Raw genomic sequence first — 19,481 nt, 5'->3', positions numbered from 1 at the left:
TTTATTGGCAATCTCACTTTTTTTCTTGTGTCTTACCTTTATCTCTCCAGAAAAGCTTTTGCAAAATATGTCTTCCCCACCAATCACAATGCTGCACTGTTAGTGTATGCAGTCTCTATGGTAACTGGGATACATGCCACAACACCAAGATTACTGGAGCAACTATCATAGTGGGGAAATCAGCACATGCCCTCCTCTGGCACCGCAGAAGTTTCCCCATTGAAACTAGATTCAGATACTCCTATTTTAATATGCCGGGCAAGGAAGGTGGCAGAGGTAATACTATAAACCCAGTCTCTCTAAAGGCACATTATTGGGTTTTGATGGAATTCTTGAAGTTGATCATATTTATCATGAATAAACCTAGACTGGTGTGCTGTTCCTGACCAGACGTAGATAAATTGGTTGAATTTGAGGAGGAGTGTCCTTTTTCTTGCAGATACATAATTAGTCCCTAAACAAGCTAATCTTACTGAATTAGGATGTATTCTTAGGTGAGCTCGGGGAAATTACCAATATGCTGTAAAAATTATTCACTGGCATTGTAGAGACAGACTTTTTCAGGTGGTTTCCCCAGCAACTGCATTTTGACCCAGGAAGGGCAAAAGGTGAAACTGGCTCTCTCTGAGCATGCCTTACAGTGGGGGCAATTCTGCAGGAGATGAAGGGAATAAAGATAAAGAAATGAGGCTTTTCTGGTGCACTTCCTTTAGGACTGAACTGCCTTCCAAATATACAGAGGATTGCACGCCCAGGTACACCCCAGTAGAAACAAAGGGCCTAAAGCAGGCTTTTATAACCTTATTCCTGTTGGCATTTGGGGCCAGATAAATCCGTGTCGAGCAGGGCTATGCTGCTGTGCATTGTAGGAATGTTTAGCAGCATCCCTGGCCTCTACTCACTAGATGCCAGAAGCAACTTCTCCAGCTGTGACAACCAAAATTACAAAGATCCCCTGGTGGGGGCAAAAATAGCCCCAGGTTGAGAACCACTGAGGCTTGATATAGCTTGAGTAAGAAAAGAAAAGGCCCAGATTATTCATTCAGTTAGTCATTCAGAAGGTATTTATTGAATCCCTACTCTCTTCCAGGCACTCTTCTGTTTATCAGGGATACAACTATGAACAGAGCCCTGATCTCATGAAGCTTAAATTCTAGCAGATGCATAGAAACTTTCTAACCAGCGGGATCCCTTTCCTTCCCTACAGCCTAACAGCAAACGCTTCAAGCCAACGGAGGGCTAAGAAAAGAAAAACACAAGTTCATATTTGAAGACTTTGTTTCAGTTTATGAACCTTAAAAATGGTTTTGATTTAAAAATGAAACTTGGCAAGTGATTAGTTCATATGTTTTAGTTTATAATACGTTTTAATCATTTTGGGTGTTTTCAAAACAAATGGTGAGATTAGGGTTTTTTTCCCCCCTTCTATTTTTGGACCCTTTCCTCCAGAGAGGCCTTCTCTTGTGTTTAGTTTTGGTGTTTTTAGTATATTTGAAGAATGCTTTTAAGTATTTGAAATGTGTGCACATGGTTGAAAGGAGGTGAGGAAGAAGAAACGTAAGACTTCATGATCCTGTTCAAACAAATACCGATACTACAGGCCCATAGCAGTGTTCAGGCATCATATACTCAAGGAAGCCTCCTCAAAAACCCCTCATGAGCAAGTCCCATGGCCCAGGTAGTCTCCTAGCACTCTTCATACATCCTTATCACCGTGATAATTAAGGAACAGACTGTGAGATCAGTTGTTCAGTTTTCCCCTTAGAATGTAAGCTCAGTGGGGATTAGTACCATGTCTGCTCTGTTCACAGTTTTACTATCTTCAGCATAGGATTTGGCACACAGTAGGTGCTTAAGAAATATACGTTGAATGACTGATGGGCTGACTGAGAAACCTAGCTTTTGGGGTGTCCTGCCCAAACACTTTTAACCTGTCCACAGCCTACGGATTAGCCTACCCCTGGTCTGAGGCTTCATGGTGTTGATCATTATTTTGTAGACTGAAGTAACATGTTTACTTTCTAGTACCAAGCACTGTTCAAGAGTTAAAAGAGTTTAGAGGATAAATGATTGTCAGTGTGTGGAGCACAGAGTAAAATTACGTAACTTACTTGTCTTGTTTTGTTTTCTGGTTTAATGTCAGTTTCCTCTACTAGAATTTAAGGTGGAGAACTTGATCTGTCAATAGTGTTATCCTCTGTGCCTAGAATGGTGTCTGACACATAGTAGGTATTCACCAAATATTTGTTAACAAATATATGTTAGGCATTCCATCAAGACTATGTTGATTGATAGATTAATTAGTTATTAGTGAACCAAAAATGTAATAATGTGAAGTTCTTATTCCTTCATCCAACATCCTAGAACAGTGCCTAGCACATAGTAGGCAGTTTATAAGTATTTGCTGAGTGAAAGAACTAATTAGTATTCCGATATATTCAAGGATTGTTTGTTTTTTACTAAGTGCATTAATTTGCTAGGGCTGCTGTAACAAAGTACTGCAAACTGGGTGGCTTAAACAGCAGCAAGTTTTTTGCCTCACAGTTCCAGAAGGTAGACATCCAAGATCAAGGTGTTGGCAGTATTGGTGTCTTCTGCAGGCTGTGGGAGAGAATCTGTACTATGCTTCTCACCCAGCTTCTGGTGGTTTTCTGATAATCTTTGGTGTTCCTTGACTTGTACAAGGATCACTCCAGTCTCAGCCTTGATCTTCACATGGTGTTCTTCCTGTGTGCCTATGTCCAAACTTCCCATTTTCGTTAGGACATATGAGATTGTGGCCTACTCTACTCCAGTATGGCCTCATCTTAATCACACCTGCAATGACCCTCTTTGCAAACATCATCACATTCTGAGGAACCTGGGGCTAGAATTTCAACCTGGGAATTTGGGGAAACATAATAAACCCATAATACTAAAATAATAGAGATCTTCTGATAGTAACATTTTGATGGATGACTTCTATTTGGAAAACATCAGCTTCTCAAAATAACATCCAGTTTTATGATTCTATATGGAAATTGATGTGGCAATATTAAATACCATTTACTATGTTACACAAAATGTGTGTGTTTATAGAGGGGAAACATGAAGAAAGTCCAAGCAGCGTGAATGTAGATAGTATATTTTCTTGAATGCTAAGTAGCCTTATGTGACCAGTTAATGGGTTATATGGGAAGGACTGCTGAGAGACCCCAAAGCAATTTGTATATGAAGCAAAGGGCTTGAAGTTTGGGCTTTATTTTACAAATATCAGGGAACCAACCTATAAGTCAAAACTTATTGAATGGTAAAGAGTATAAAGAGAGTGAATTATATTGTATGTAAATTATATCTAAGTGAGCCTGACTTTAAGAAGAAGGAAATACAACAATGAGGTTGAAGAATTGACCTTGGGGACTAGCAATTCCAGAAGTTTTTGGTAACCTTGGCAAAAAATGGTTTCATTAGAAGAACAGCTAGAGAAACCAGACTTTAATGAGTTGAAGAATAAATGGGAGTTTTGGAAGGTTGAAGGTGGCACAAAGGAGGAAAAGATCAGGTCTGTAGAAGATGATTTGTTGTTTGTTGGTTTGTTATGGTTGTTATTGTTGTTTATTACTGTAGATGAGGACAGCTAAAGCATATTGGCAGGCAGAAGGAAAATTGAAAATACAAAAGAAGAAGGAGTAATTGATACAAGAAGATCTGGAGAACACCATCAGTGCTACAGAGAAGAGTCTCTGAGATGTTAAGGGTGGGTTCAGTGACAGACGTGCAGAGATGGGAAATGCCATTTGATGGCCTCTGTTTTCTCTGTGTAAAAGGAGGCAAGGTTAATGGCTGAGAGTGAAGAGTAGGGAGTTGGTTATAAGGAGTTAACTAGACTGATAAATGAAACCAGGGAATGAGCAAGGAAACTGACTAAGAGCAAATAAAAATATTGGAAAGTAACTCTGAAATCCCAGCTCAAGATGGAAACCATAATTCTGAAGGAGTACCAGGCTGTACACTTTTGTGATTTTTCTCCAGCATTGCTCAGCAGCCTGGGAGCTACTTAACTAGTGGTGTTAAACATTTTTTCATATATCTGTGGGCCATTTGTATGTCTTCTTTTGAAAAATGTCTATTCAGATCCTTTGCCTATTTTTTAATTGGATTATTTGTTTTTTTCCTATTGAGTTGTTGGAGCTTCTTATATATTCTAGCTATTAATCTCTTGTCAGAGGGGTAGTTTGCAAATATTTTCTCCCATTCTTTGGGTTATCTCTTATCTTTTTGAATGTTTCATTTGTTGTGTGGAAGCTTTTATGAAGTCCTTATTTTCTGGAGCCACCTATGTCCCAGTAAGGAAGCTGCCTCTATCACACATGCCTTTTGCCACAGATCTCAGAGAAAACACAGAAAGTAGACTGAATACATTAGAAGGCATGTTCTGGTTTCAGAAACATAGCCTAGTGGTCAGGGTTTCATCCTCAACTTGCCACTAATTCAAGGCAGCCATCATTACCATTGTCACAGAATGCTAATCCATAGGAAAAGAAGGTTACCTGTGCATGTAAGAGTAGAAGAAATGGGAACCTCCCATGAGGCAATGGAAATAATCTTGACAAGAGGCAAATGTTTTCACTTTTTGCCTCAGATTCCAAAAGTGAACTGATGTTTCCCTCAAGGAATGCTCTTTTACTTCTCTTATTTTAAGAATCTCAATTTATTGTTAGTCTTCAGAGCTGGCACCCTTCTTTTGGCCCTCATTTTCCTTTTCTGTGTTTTCTCTTTCTCCTTGCTTCCTCCTATCTTTAGGCATTGAATGTTGTCATATGTCTCAGTAACTTTCTCCTACTCAATGACCAAATAAAGTATTCCCATAAGTTTAGTATTGGATTTTTCCCACTCAAGAAGACTAGGCTAAAAAGTTGGTACATGGTTAGAGAACACTTTTAGGTACTCTGCAGAAAATAATGTATACCTAATCCCATATGCCCTATGCATTCAGATGAACCTAGTTGTCTCTCTGTGGTATTCATAAGGAAAGCTCTGCTCTTGTGGGCCCTGTCTCCATATGTCAGCCTAGCAAAGTAACCAACCGTGTTATTCACTGTGAGATACCATGCTCTAGTTATCCTTTACTTGCTTGAGTGGGCTGTGATGAATATAATACACAGAATTTAGTGGTTCCTAAAACCTGTGAGAATTCTTAACCTCCTTCTTTTGATGTCATCTGTGTATACGTTCAAAAAATGCCTTTTAGGGAATTTCAGTAAACAACTCTAAAGAAGTCCTCTTTTCTTTGCAAATATAAGTCCTTGTAAAATCCCTTTTTTCCCTTTTTTTCCTCCCCCTGATCCTGTTATAGCACCAGCAATGCTAAAAACCAGCTGGTCTGGAGATTAATATGACCAGACATACCATGAATTTTTTAAGTCTCAAAAGTCCCAGTTTCTCCTTCTTGGTCAATCAGATATAGGTTTCTTTATATATATATGCAGTTGTTATCATAAGTCTTCTCTAAATTCTTTTTTGGGAGGGGCTGTGGAGGGGTGCCTCACCATCTCCTAAAATTGTTCTTAAACACTTGTTTATTATAAAGGGGTAGAAAAAACCTGAAGAATGGAAGAGAAAGAAGGATAAAATGATGGAAGATGGAAAGAGAAAGTACACTAGGAAGGAATAGAAATCAATCAGCAGATGGAAAAAGCAGTAATTTCCCTTTTCCCTAGTCCCCTCAGTCTGCTTGTAGGTTTGATTTTGCTATGTCTCTTACCTAATGTCCCCAAATGACCTCTTGCTAGCAATTTGTTCTACAAAAATACTCCTTTCATTACCAGCATATATCTCCTACTTGCCCAGCAGGTTGAAATCTCCTTCCCCAGCATCTAAACATTCTCCCCAGCCTGCCAAGCCCCTAACCTACTGACCCAGAGGTCATGGACTCACTGCCATTAGTTCTACCCACCCCCACCCCATGCCAGCATGGGGAGTGTTAATGGCTGGGCTGATGTAAGCCTGAAAGAACTTAGGCAATCATTTGGTTTTACTTTATTAACATTCAAAATATAAACAGGTACACTACATGTTGAATTCATTAAATTCTTCCTCCACTGTTTAGAAATATGAACACTGAATTTTTTAAAAAGGGATTGATTGGTGTCATGTACATATTCACTTCTATTTATGCAAAATAATACGAGTGTTAACATGGAAGTGGAATAATAATAGTATTTATAATTTCATCTCCACTGTTTATATAAGATGAAAATGTCCAAAAAGAAACAGGGAGAGAACATTTGCTTCTCTGTATGTACACTAAATTCTTCCATTTTTGTTTATAAACATATGAGGAAGGAAAAACAAGTTTAACAAATGAAGATGAGTTTGTGTTCTTTATACCATGTTCACTAACAATTACCTAAGGTAGTTAAGTTTGGAAAATATAATATATACTGGAGAGAGTACTTCCTTATAAAGGAACATAGGAACTAGAAAATGTACTCTGTTAAATCCTCTCTCAGATTGAGATTATTTGAGCAAGATTATGGCCCTCTGTTGAAGGCTGAAATTGTTCCGTCACAGAGAGTAGGGAGTACTATGTCTGTAAGACCAGTGGTTTGTAATTTGCCTGTAAGTTGAGATATGCTTCTTAGGGGCTAAGGCCCCATTAGTTGTTCCAAAAAAGAAAGAAAAATATAGTGCTTTGATTAGATTGTAAGGACTCAGTTCAAAAACTTAAATAGTTTGAGCAAACTTTTATAATATCTTTCTGGCTGTTGGAGAAAGAAAATGTAGGTGGGAGTGGAGAAGGGGTTTCTTATCTATATAAAAATGAACTGAGTTGATAATATAAGTCACCAAGGGTTAGGTCATTCACAAAGGGTTAATGGATATCACAGGGCAATTGAAAAAGAGCATATAAGGAAGAAGAAGAAAGGTTATTATATTTAATAACCTTTAAATATTAAAGGTTGTTATATTTATGCTAACTTGTCTAAAGTGGGCTAATAACCTATCAGTGATACTGGAGACAAAAACTCTCCAAAACATACATTACAGTGGAAGATTCCTGAGGGCAGGGGTGGAATCCAGGTGACAGAGCAATCAGTAACAGGCTCTGAAAAATTATCTGTTGAAATAATGAATAAATACATGGCTCCTTCTGGGAAATACTTTGCATGTTCTCCCTTACATAAACCAACGCACAAGATAAGCTCAGAAACTTTATTAGGCTTTTATGAGAGAGCTGAAATTTAACAAGGGCATTAAGTCAAAAAGTTTAATTAATTTATTCCTTTTAATCCCCATTCACATTCCTATTCCTGCCCACCCCCATAAACAACCATATTTTATTGTCCATTGGACCAATTTTGCATGGAAGTGTTAGTGAGGAGCATACTATATTGGGCCTTATAGGCCACGATAAGGGCTTTAGAATCTCAAGCATTAGTGAGTCTTAAAAATTGTAATGGACAGGAGTCTTTGATATCGTCACAACTCTGTTGTTTCAGAATGACCAGATGAGGCACTTCAGCCAAAGTCTAAAGGCACAGATGTAAGAGCTTGATTTAGGCCATATGCCAAATATGATATTTCAGGTCAGTATAAATAAAAATAAACTATGCTCCACTGAACCTTCCTTTTCTGCATATTGGCCTAGTCTTACCCACCAGTTTATTCCCAGTTGGCAGCCATACCTAAGAGAAGCCTAGGGAGAAATAGTAAATGTGTTTTAGAACTGCTATATGGTCTTCAGTTCCAAAGCATAGGATTTAAGCCACTTTAAGAATTTTAAATATTAGATAGATTTTTCCCTTGTACTAACTGTCCACTGTACTAAGAATTCTAGAATTCCTGGACATTTAATAGTGTGCACATAAATCATTTTGCAGAGAAAAGAGAGGTTGAAAGTTCACACAAGACATGCATGCTCTCTAACCGAGTCCTACCAAAGTGAAGCAACTTGCCACACATACTTTTGAAAATGGGAGAGATCTGATAGTTTGTCTAAGATGAGACATTCAGAAGAGGTCATTTTCTTGTCCACTTATGTCAAAATCTTTAAAATTCTGAAGCCACATACTAGTAGAATCAAGGGAAGTAGCATAGAATTTTTCTGGCCATTTACAGAGATGACAGACTTAAAATCTGATGACTCTTTTGAAAGCTTCTGACAAGACCTAGAACTTGTCTGGCTCCATTTGTCTGGCCAGGGTGTGTTTCTGTGATTTATCCATGGAGATTTCTAGCCGAGCCTTATACTTACTGTCTAAATTAATGATATTTCTCTCTTTTTTTGTCATGACGAAACCACTCTATATTATATACAGTATGTTAAAAGGTTGTTTTGTTTTATTTTAGCATGTGGACATATTCTGGAAAATCTTTTTCAGTTTTATCATATTGACAAGCCGATTCCATTGAATCACCATCATCATGTTCACTTTTTTTTTTTCGTTTTTGAAAAAGTACAAAACAGTGATCATCTTAAAGTTTTGAAGTGCATTCACTTTGGCAAAAAATAAATCTGGAAATACATAAATGTATTCCTTGAAATGGAAAAAAGATGAGTTCTGTCATTCTCCTTGACCCTTCTTTTGAAACTGTTCAGGATAGGGAGGGAAATAGTAGGTTCCACACACACACACCAGAAAGATGGGATTTTAAAAAAATGTTCTGAATATAGATCAAACTTCTATCCCTCAGTATTTATTAATATTATGTGTTATTTGTCATTTAAAATGGACACCTCAAGAAGTTGAGTGAATGACATGAAAGGGTTTCATTCAAGGATTTTTGAGTATTTTTGTACCCTCAGATAAAATGCTGTTTGATGATGTTTTAGGGTCACACTGCTGTTATGAATTAGGGCACACATAGCCCTGCTCCTCCCAACACCATGCTTTCCTCACTGCAAGGAAAAAAAAATCACATGATCATGCTGCTGCTGGGTCATTTAAAGCATTGAGTGGATGTGTGAAATGAGGGGAAAAAAAGCTCAGTATGGGGTTAATTAGCTCTGTGGAGTTGTGGGTGGGTCACTTCCTCAGGACCAAATCATGCAGGAGGAACCATGCATGTGCAGACTTACAGAATTAAAAGAAAGCTATGAACCCTCAGACTCTAGGGCACAAATTGATTGCCTTTGGAAACAAGAAAGGAACCCTTTTGTGAAGTGAGTACTTTGGGCTTCATTGGTCAGAGACGAATGGACTTCCCTTGAAGTGTCCGGTGCAGGCCACTGTCAGATACTAAAATTGAATCCACGGTTTGAGAAAGCCCTGGCAAATGTGGCACTTTTAAAAATGTACCTCTGCTGACTCTTTGAAAAATCATGTCTTGCTCAGTTTCTTTTAATGTGCCTTATTTTCTAGCTCCCATCTTGGAAACAACATCATTTCTTTCTGAAAGTATGGGTGAATCCTTTATATTTTCATAATTGTGTTTCACGGTGTTTCACAGACTGCTGTGGGTTCCCCGCCTGCTGAGATCCGCTCAGCCATGGTTTGGCCTGAAGGATTCCCACTAGGTTGTTTACAATCTAATCCTTGAAGTGGGAGGTTAAAGAGCAGACAAGAAACGTTCTCCATTCCTAGATCATTAATAGGTGAATACGAGAATTCAGATATTAGCAAGGAAATCTCACAGGCCATGATTTCTAGGGCAGAAGGATATTGTGGAAGTCTCCCCGAGCATATGCTAACAAAGAGCCGGGAACCAGTGGAGATTAACCATGAGGAAAACACTGATGACAAATATTTTAATAAAATTTCAGTGCAAACCACTTGTGTTTTTTATGCTTCTACCTAAAATACTCAGATGTTAGTAGAACAACACTTCATAGAGTGTATGGACAGAAAGGCACAAAATATTTGCAGTTTTTTGAGAGGAAGAACATGTGTATAAGATGTATGCATGTATATGTATATATCTTGATTTGAAGTACGACTGTAAGCAAAGTTGGCTTCTTCAGGTGGGTGGGGAAGCAGACCCTTTTAGCAGTATAATTGGAAAACTTGAAAAATCCAGGACAGAACCCACCACCAACAACACACTCACACACACACACACATATCACCAAATACCTCCCTTACTACCTGTGAAAAAAATCCTGAATTTGGATCTTGTTGAGACAGTTAAGAAAATGCAAATTTCCTGAAGAGGAAGTTTTAAAACAATTAAATGAATACATTTTTAGCAAACTGAAAGCAAGTTGTGGTTGGGGAGGATGGAGAACTGACTGAGAGTGGCCCCGAAGAAGCAGCCCCAGTCACATTTGCTTCTTTTTCTTCTACCCGATGACAGGAATGTGGATGTGGAAATAAGAAGGCATCGAGGGAGGGAGGCTGGGAACAAGTTTATGAATTCTAACAATCTATGTCATCAGCTTATCGTGCCACAGCTTTTCAAAATTTAAGGTGCTGGTTAGCTTGACACCTTCGCTGTTCAGTTCATTCCTGTCATTTGAAACAGCGTAAGCAATGGTTACATGCACCGACCATTATGCTAGTTAGGTTGTCGAAGTTAGCCCAATGCTGACTTTATTTTCTGGAGTGATACTGAACAAAATGTTTCTTTTGAAAGGTTTTAGACCTCTATCCTCCCAACTCCTGATCATAATAATAACCAACCTTAAGCAGTCATTAGTGAAGACTAGAACAATATCCTATAACCAGTCAGCTATGAAGAATTTGGCATAGTTTGTCTCTTTGATTCGTGTCCTTATGGAAATAAGAGGTTGCAAAATAAAACTACATTTCTCTCTCTCAATCTCTTTTTGTAACCAGATCTTCTTTACAAGTTACATTGGGACTGAAGTTTGTTCTGTATTTTTTTTCCTTAACAAAGGTTGAATAACACTCAAAGGCTTTAATAGCCAAAGTCCATCTTTAGAAATAGCTTTCTTCTATAATGTACTGCCAATTTCTTATGTGTGTGTATTTTGACCTTCCTGATGGCTTTGCTATGGGCTGCTTGTTGATTGGTACATGTTAGTGTTTTGCTTATAAGAGTTGGGCAATAGTTCAGTGATCCAGTCCAAATCTGGGCCATAGATAGAATGGGCTCATCTTCTATTTAAGAAATGTGGCAAACTGCTTTAAATGAATTTGGTTCAGACAAGGTCATTGGAACTGTTAATCTAACTCTGTGTGCTGTATGTAATGAACACTTCTGCTGAGCTCCAAAGCTGCAAGGTAAATAGACAAAAAAGCCAGTTAACTTGCCACCCCTGTTAGAGCTTCTCTCTGAGTCTGTTATTAGATCTACATTCTTAATCATATGGAGCCCATTTTGGTCATTTAAAGGAATTGTTCACTGGTTCTCCTGATGTCTTTGAAGATAGTCCTGGAAGTAATAATAGTGAGTTCTTATCTTATTTTCTGGACTTTTTTCTAACTTTTTCTTTAATTGGAAATTGAATTTATATGCATATTCAATACCAGGTTTATGAAATATTCAGCAAAATTTTTAGACATGAAAGAATTAATTGTTAGAATGTTTTACTCTAGCTAATCATTATGTTAAAACCATGGTAGATTCAAGTACGTTTTTACTCAAATTTATTTGTGTTATATGCACTTGGCAAATTGAATCAACATGTAAATGCCATATATACTATTTTCAATTTAATAATTTATAGACTATCTATATTATCTAATCCTCTTTAAACTGTATAATGTATTTTACTGAACTGTATTGTGATTCTGGACAATTTTAGGGTCAGCATTTTATAAAATTTTGTAGAATATATAAAGTTAAACAAGACTAGAAAAGTTATTGAATTCAACCTCCTGACTGGAAGCAGAGCTGTATTTTATTCCTTCTAAAATAGATGAAGATTTTTCCTATTTTTAAAGAGCCAGGAAGAAAGAAATTTCATAACTGCTTTTAGCAATCTATTTGATTATTTACCTCTTATATATTTAGGATGTTCATCTTTAAGTCTTAAATTGTTCACTGGATGGTTTTGCCCTAAGACAAAATGCCGAGGATTATTTTCTTTGTAACAACTCTTCTTATTGTCAAAAAACTATGAAGACACACCTCAGCTCTTTCTTTCCTAAGCTAAATTGTCCCAGTTTTTTTAAACATTTGCTTTTGTTTTTATAGCTCTTTCTGTACCCAAGTGACAAAGGGGACTATTTTAAAAAGTTCTGTCATATATGATGCCTCCGAGAAAGGCACTGCATATTTTAATTTCACTGTGCTGATGTGGAAATAGCCACAGCTTTTTCATTATATGCTGATGGACAGAGCATTTGTGTTCATTTAACCTTGAGGTTTAAACTTGTTCCCAAAAAAGTAACTGACTCATAGCATTGGCTAGACCCAGGAATAAAGAGCATCAGTTTTCCTAATCTTAAAACTCATCTTGCCCCCACTCCTAAAACGCACTAAAATTAACTTTTCCTTGACCTCTCTCTGGTGCTATTTATTTACTGATTTAACAACTTTTTTCTATTATCTTCGTCTCCTAAAATAGATGGACAGCATTTATTCAACAAACATTGGAGTGTCATGCTGTGTTTAACATACTATGCTGGGCTTGGGAGATTCAAGTGTGAACCGTTAGCAGACTGAGAGACGTAGATGTCCCAGGCATGTTTGGGAAGGAACAAATAGACTATCACAGTATATGAGGAAGCAGTGGTGGGGAAAAAAATATTTAAAAACTAGAGAGGTGGGTTGGGGCCAGATTATGAAAGATCTTGAATGCAAATAGTTGGTGGTGACAAAGACAAAAGTAACATTTTCAGTCTATATTACAGAAAGCTCTTTCCAAGTCTCTAAAACACAGATCGTACCCATGTTGTCCTCATGGTCTAGTATCTGACAGATCATGGGGTACAAGTACCTGCCTAATTTACATCTTTTGATGTAAATTTAGAGTCTTGATTTTTTTTCCTTTTATATTGTTTTTAACCATTTGAATAATGACAGCCTTCTGTTCACACTGATCTGGATGTTTCTTTCTCCCTCCTGCTGTGCCCGTATTTATTCCAAAGTCCTCTGTACAACTAACATATTACTTTCTGTGTTTATACACTGAGGAGTGTTAGGATGAATTTGCCTATAATGGGCACAATCTTTTTGCGCCAAATGGCATTAATGGTAGGCTGTGAGCATCATGACCAAGTACCTCTAAATAATCAGACCACATGATAATAGTGCCCGACCTTTTCAGCATCCACTAAAGAATATGAGTTTACTATAAGTCAGAGGACCTGATATATCAATCCATTTGGAATCCATAAAGCTACAACTTTAGGACTTTGAGATATGGAAGAAGAAGTTGCTTGGAATCAGATTGTAAAGGGTCCCTGAATATCATCATGCCAAATGTGTCCAGATTAGGAGCTATAAGAAAGCATCCTGAATGTCTTAAACAAATTCAGTCCCTGCCAACCCTCCCAGCTCCACTGCTTTCATTTCATTTTAGTCTCTCAGACCCTATACTTATGAGAATCAGGAAGGATTAGTAAGACTTGTATGGGGTGGAGTGTTAAATTGTATCTTGACAATGTCACAGGCTTAGAAATAGTCCCAGACCTAATTGCTGAACTTTAGTTTTTAAATCTTCTCTCTTTATTGATAAATTACCTTATTTTATTGTCAGAATGTTTGAAGGTAGACATCCTTTAGAGTTGTTATCATAGCTTCTTAGGGAAAAATAAAGCATCATTATCATGCCCTTATCATTCTTCTTGAGATGGATCCAAAATAATATGGTCTTAAAAAGCCAACCCCAAGAGATGTATGACCATTTATGGCATCTGTTGTCTTCTATGACTAGCCAAAAGAAATACAAATACTTCAAGAAACTTGTCTGCAGGAGACTGCAAGGTACCTACTGGGAGATTGCTCATACGAATAACCCTTCCATCTGATTTTATCTTATAAACCATTTGCCAGATAGAAAATAGAGAATTTAAAACTCCTAAATTCAGGGTGCATGAAATGTCATTAAATCTAGTATAGAATTTTTTGAATCTGCCAGATAAAGGAAATCATGTATCCAGAGTGAAGATGGAATATCAATTGACAGGAACCTGTGAAGCTGGCACTTATTCTGAGAGACATATGAATCTAAAAATCCAGTAGTGCCTCATCCTTTGAACTTTTCAAAATACTGGAAGCCAGAAAGATACTAGGAAAATCAATAAGGTAAAAATTGTCATCCTACTATTTGGAATAACTCCCACATAAGAATTAATTAACACAATACTTCTAGAACATTAAAGCAATGCTGCAATATTATTTCTACCCATAGAAAACAAAGATATAAACCCACCTAACTTCTAGAGAGAGCAGTTGAAGAAAAAAGATTAGAAAGATTAAAAGGCATGTCGAAGAGGTCATTTCTGTCCTGTTGTCACACCATTTACCCTCTTCAACTAGAAGGATAAGTGTTGAACTTCAGTTCATCCAAATTCCTCAGCTCTGTCATCAATGCTGTGACACATTCTAATTTTCTGACTCATTTATGATGAATAAGCTCTCCCTTTTCTATTCACAATGCTAAAAGTAACCAATTTTCATGAGTTATGATTACTTCTTTTCCATTTTTTATTGCACTATTATTGTTTTCTCTGAGCAAAGTTTGTCTCGCCCTTTATCACCCACTGTGAATCCCATGTTCAGAAAAGCCCGTGGACATTAATATTGCCTGGGCTTGGAGTTAGTCAAGAGGAATGAGTGTCTTACGACCCAGATTCCATTTATAATCCAGCCAGATACCTCAGCTGGCAAGTGGCTCGGCTTCCTCACCATAAAATGGGTATAATAATAGCTTTCCCTTACCACTGTGAAATATTTAGAATACAAATCAAGCCAAACCTGTCTCCTTCCAAAGAGAAGCTTAAACTAGCCTGCATAATCCTGAATGAGCCCAGATTTCAAGGGGAAACATTAAGTGGCAAACACCTAGAGGTAGTGTAATTTAGTGGTTAAAAATATGTGGACTTTGGAATGGTACTGACTTATTCAGATGCCAACAGCTTATTTGATTTGGGGTAAGTTTCCTAATTTCTCAAATCTCCCTTTTTTCTCCAGTAAATTGAAAGTAACAGTATTTTCTCTTGTAGTGAGGATTAAATGATACACGGTTAACAATGCTTTTCAAACTCTGCCACTTGGGTGATCCTCAAGTTAGAGTGAATGATCCAGTACTAAGGGTGCCTGCTAGAGCTTTTCCTAAAACAGTCTGCCACAAACAAGACTTTTCAGCCAGGTCTCAGGTTTTACCCTAAAAGTACATACAAATTTTGCTTTATATTTTTGTTTTTCACTAACTGGAAGTTCCACAAGGGCAAGAACAGTATTTGTTTTGTTTCTTCTATAACATTCAAGAAGTAGTTATTGGATAAATTCATACATCTACAATAAAAGTTTAAATTACTTGCCCACAAGGAAAACTGACTCTCCAGGAAGATAGCCATGTCTTTATTACTTATGTTGTGGCTTTTTGTACTCCTCGTTATACTGTTCCACATCCCTGGGTATGCCCATATCCATATTTGAGAAGCATTTACATAGCAAGATACCTGAAACTACAGAAGGTACTCAGTAATAGTAACTCTTGTTATCATTGTCATTTCTCTGTTCAACACTTCTCTACCCCATTGTTACTAAGGCTCTATGGACATTTTTATAAAGAAATTATAAAGCACTAGAAAGGCAGGAGTCTGGGCTTCAAGGGAGCCTGAGTGTCTCTAACTGCATACCCTCACCCACTTGGAGCTCTATTTCTTATATGTTTTCTTTATTCCTGGCTTCAATTTCTAGTATTTTATTAAAACTTTCTAGAAACAATGAGCAGCAGGATTGAAAGAAGGTTTTCTCCCCTCTCTGCCTAGTTCAGATGTTACCGACCTCACAGAGTCTGGGAATTCTCTGAAACTTGATATTTTTGAGGGGTTTTCTGAAAGGACATGTTCTTATAGGGATCTGTATCACCTTAAAATGTTGACAACCACTTCTCAAGAACATTATGTAAATTGGCCCCGCATGGTGGCTCAGGCCTATAATTCTAGTACTCTGGTAGGCAGAGGCGGGAGGATCACCTGAGGTCAGGAGTTCGAAACTAGCCTGAGCAAGAGCGAGACCCCATCTCTACCAAAAATAGAAAAAATTAGCAGGGTGTGGTGGCATGCCGTGGTATGTGGCTGTAGTCCCAGCTACTGGGGAGGCCAAGGCAAGAAGATCATTTGAGCCCAGGAGTTTGAGATTGTGGTGAGCTGTAGTGATGCCACTGCACTCTATCAGGAGAGACAGAATGAGACTCTGTCTCAAAAAAAATTATGTAAATTGAAATTAGAATTGACTAATCTTTAAAATTACAATTAATAATACTTTTAGTTCCTTGGAGATTGACACAATATAATAATTTTCAGTTGGAAATCATAAAACTAAGATTAGACTTCACCATAAGTAACCCCCCTCCTCCTCCTCTCTCTGCTCATCCCCCTACCACACTTTAATATTCTGAATTATTTAAGCTTTACATTTTTATATTCTTTGCTAGATATTTGTGCTTTTAACGTAGCATGCTTAAAGCAAATATTTTTAATCTTTGTGGGATTATTGTAGATAATTCTTTGCATTTCAAATAAAAAAAACTTATAGACATATAATGTAAAGGTCATTTAGGTGGATAGAACATGTAAATAACAATTCTTATGTAAAATAATAATTTGAATCAAACAAATATAAATCTATGTATATGAACACATATTCTCAGAATTGCATAGCAGATATAATTGAATCAAGAAGGAGGGGATCTTCTGACATTCATGAACATTTATGAATTGTATAAGAATTCTGATATTAAATTTTAGCCTTAGTATTAAATTTGGGATCAGTATTATTGTTTTACATTCATATATAAGGACAACAATTATACCCAATAAATTCTTCAATTTAACTTGGCTTTGTCTTAGACTGTAACATACACACTGTGATTTTTCTCTCCATCTTGGATTCCTATCATTGACAGCCAGCCTGTGTGTCATTTGACATCCAGGAAAGATGGCTTTTCATTCCATTGTAGGTAGTAGTCATTCTGGGTACACTGATCTCTTTGATCACATCAAAAATTTACTTTTGACTAATTTTATGAATAAATGCTTCTTGAAATCTAGAAAGTTATATGCTTAGATGTGAGAACATAAACACTAAGTATAATTTTTGAAACGTATAATATGTTGAGAATCATCAGAAAAATGATAATTGAACATATTTCATAGAAAGTCAGTAATCTTATTTCCTCCTTTTCTCCAAAAGTCGGGAAAGAAACTAAGCTCAAAAAGGGCGAGGCTGCAGATTTTCATCTTAACTCTTCTTGTCACCATCCTTCACACCTGCACCTGCACAAGCAGAGTTTCGCATTGGCCACAAAGGGGAAATCGTTTCTTTGGAGTGATCTCTACGATTGTGCATTTGTCCAGAAAACTTTCTGAGAAGGGAGGTCTTTTTAATTGCTAGTTTTCTGCTTTAACCTTTTTCAGTGTAAAATTAATCAGGTCCTTCTACTTGATCTCCTTTAATAAAGTTTGTTTTACATGTTTATGGAGGCCTTATGTGAAGTGGTTAAAATCATGGTGTCAGAGAGACAAGAATTCAATCAGCATATATTAAGTCCTTGATATGTTTTAGTGAGGCAGAGGTGGTGGTGGAGGAACTGCTTTGTTTTCTCAATGTCCTTGTTTGGTTTATTAATTTTTTATGAATCTGCTGTTACTTCAGTTTTATCCTCCTATAAGAGAAGCTATCAAAACAATGGTGGGCAGACCAGTCCTATATTAACTTATTTGGCATGTGATTTAAAGATTGAAAAGGAGAATTATTGGATTTTTAACATAGAAGGAGAAACTGTTAATGTCAAGTCCCCCCAAACCTGAAATTTTCATCATTAGAGATGTGTTTTGTGGGATAGATGCTTTAGTTTAAAATCACATTATCTGATTATTTCCCAGCATAGAAGGAACATTCTAGGCTGGTGACAAGGGGTAGAGGAGGCAGTATCAGAAGGGAAGCCAAGGCAGCAAGGCAGACTTTGCCAAGTTCTCAGCAACACTAAAGGTTAGCGACACAGAGATGTGTTGAATTTGTTCAGAGGCTATTCTGGGCATTAAATGTAATAAATTTACCCTTAAAAGAGCCAAATTTTATCAAGATTTGACTCACCTTTGTCAAAATTAGCTAAAATTAGTCATATGCCATATAGTAAAGCTTTTACCTGTTCTAGTCAGTGCTACCCAAAAGAACTTTCTGCAGCGATAGAAACGTTCTGTATCTGTGCTGTCCAATAAGGCAGTTAGTAGCCGCTTGTGAGTCCTGAGCACTTGAAATGTGGCTAGTGTGACTGAGGAACTACATGTTTACCATTTGATTAAACTTTAAAGAATTTAAAATTAAACAGACAAATGTGACTAGTGTATTGAAGAGTAGTACAGCTCTAGAAAATTCTATATGGTAGACATCAAAATGAAATTGACGAAGATCTCAGCATTCCTGGTGCTGGAAAGTACTACGTTGGTCTTCATAGCAGGGGGTCACACTTTGGAAATTTTTTATTAAAGCTGGATCTCCTTTGTTTTGGGGCTTCAGTAACAAAATGAGCTCCTTTAGTAACAGCCAGGCCCACCTATACCTAGATTTGCTTTCCTTCTTCCCACTGTATCATTGGATTTGTTTTTAATTCCTCATTTTTTTCCTTGATTTTCAGCTCTTTGACCATCAGTCTTGGCCTGCCCCCTGCTTTTTATGTAAGTAAAAGTGATTTTTTTAACCTTTAAAAAAAAGTGGCAGATGTGGAAAATTGTGGTCTTTTTGGGCATATTTTCTAGTTGACTTTGTTGTGGTTACTAGTATTTCTTTAGTATGTATTCATATTTGAAATTGACGCTGTTGGTGGTAGTGGTAAGTTGCCATCCATGAGGGGACTGAAAAGACCAGTGGCCCAGCCACTGTCCTTGTAATGCAGTGCCTTTACTTGACCACAGCTGCTGTTTGTAAAAGTCACTGCTCTTCTAAACTATAGCCTACATTCCTCATCCAAATACCAGCAACAGTTGGGCTTTTGCTCCACTGTCAATCATTGGGCAATTATTTGTTTTTTAGTTATACACCCATCCCTAGATCCAATAGTTTTTCATTTTAACTCATATATCAGAGCTTTCATTCATTGACAAAATTTCTAATATCTTTTTACGAAGAAGTACAATACTGAAAAGTAAATAGGCTAAAATTTTATGCAAAATTATAAAATCTAGGAGGAAAAAAAAACTTAGGATTCACATGTGTCAGAAGGCACCATTCTTTTTTAGAAAAGATGAGAAGGCATTTGGAGGAGGAAAAAAACGTTGATTTTATGTGAAAAAAAAAGAGAACATTTATTATTTAAAGCCCAAACAGGCTGCACTGAATGAGTTCGGTTAAATTTTACTTTACGTTACTTGTAAAAGGTTCTGGGGCAACAAACCCAAATAATCAAAGTCACTATAAGAGAC

At 37.1% G+C, this 19,481-nt stretch overlaps 1 protein-coding gene across 21 annotated transcripts in view; it reads left to right on the top strand.

Annotated features, from left to right (window-relative positions):
• Positions 1–19,481, top strand: part of ZBTB20 (zinc finger and BTB domain containing 20) — a 760,184-nt gene that overhangs the window by 579,105 nt on the left and 161,598 nt on the right. For all 21 annotated transcript variants that reach the window (XR_012918895.1, XM_076001586.1, XM_076001621.1 and 18 more), the window contains one exon: positions 18,698–18,737. The gene's annotated coding sequence lies outside the window, so the exon portion shown is untranslated. The remainder of the gene's footprint in view (positions 1–18,697; positions 18,738–19,481) is intronic.

Source organism: Microcebus murinus, chromosome 1 (assembly GCF_040939455.1).
Source record: "Microcebus murinus isolate Inina chromosome 1, M.murinus_Inina_mat1.0, whole genome shotgun sequence".
In the NCBI taxonomy this organism is placed as follows: domain Eukaryota; kingdom Metazoa; phylum Chordata; class Mammalia; order Primates; family Cheirogaleidae; genus Microcebus; species Microcebus murinus.
The sequence above is the reverse complement of the archived record's forward strand: the minus strand, read 5'-3'. Positions and strand labels throughout refer to the sequence as shown.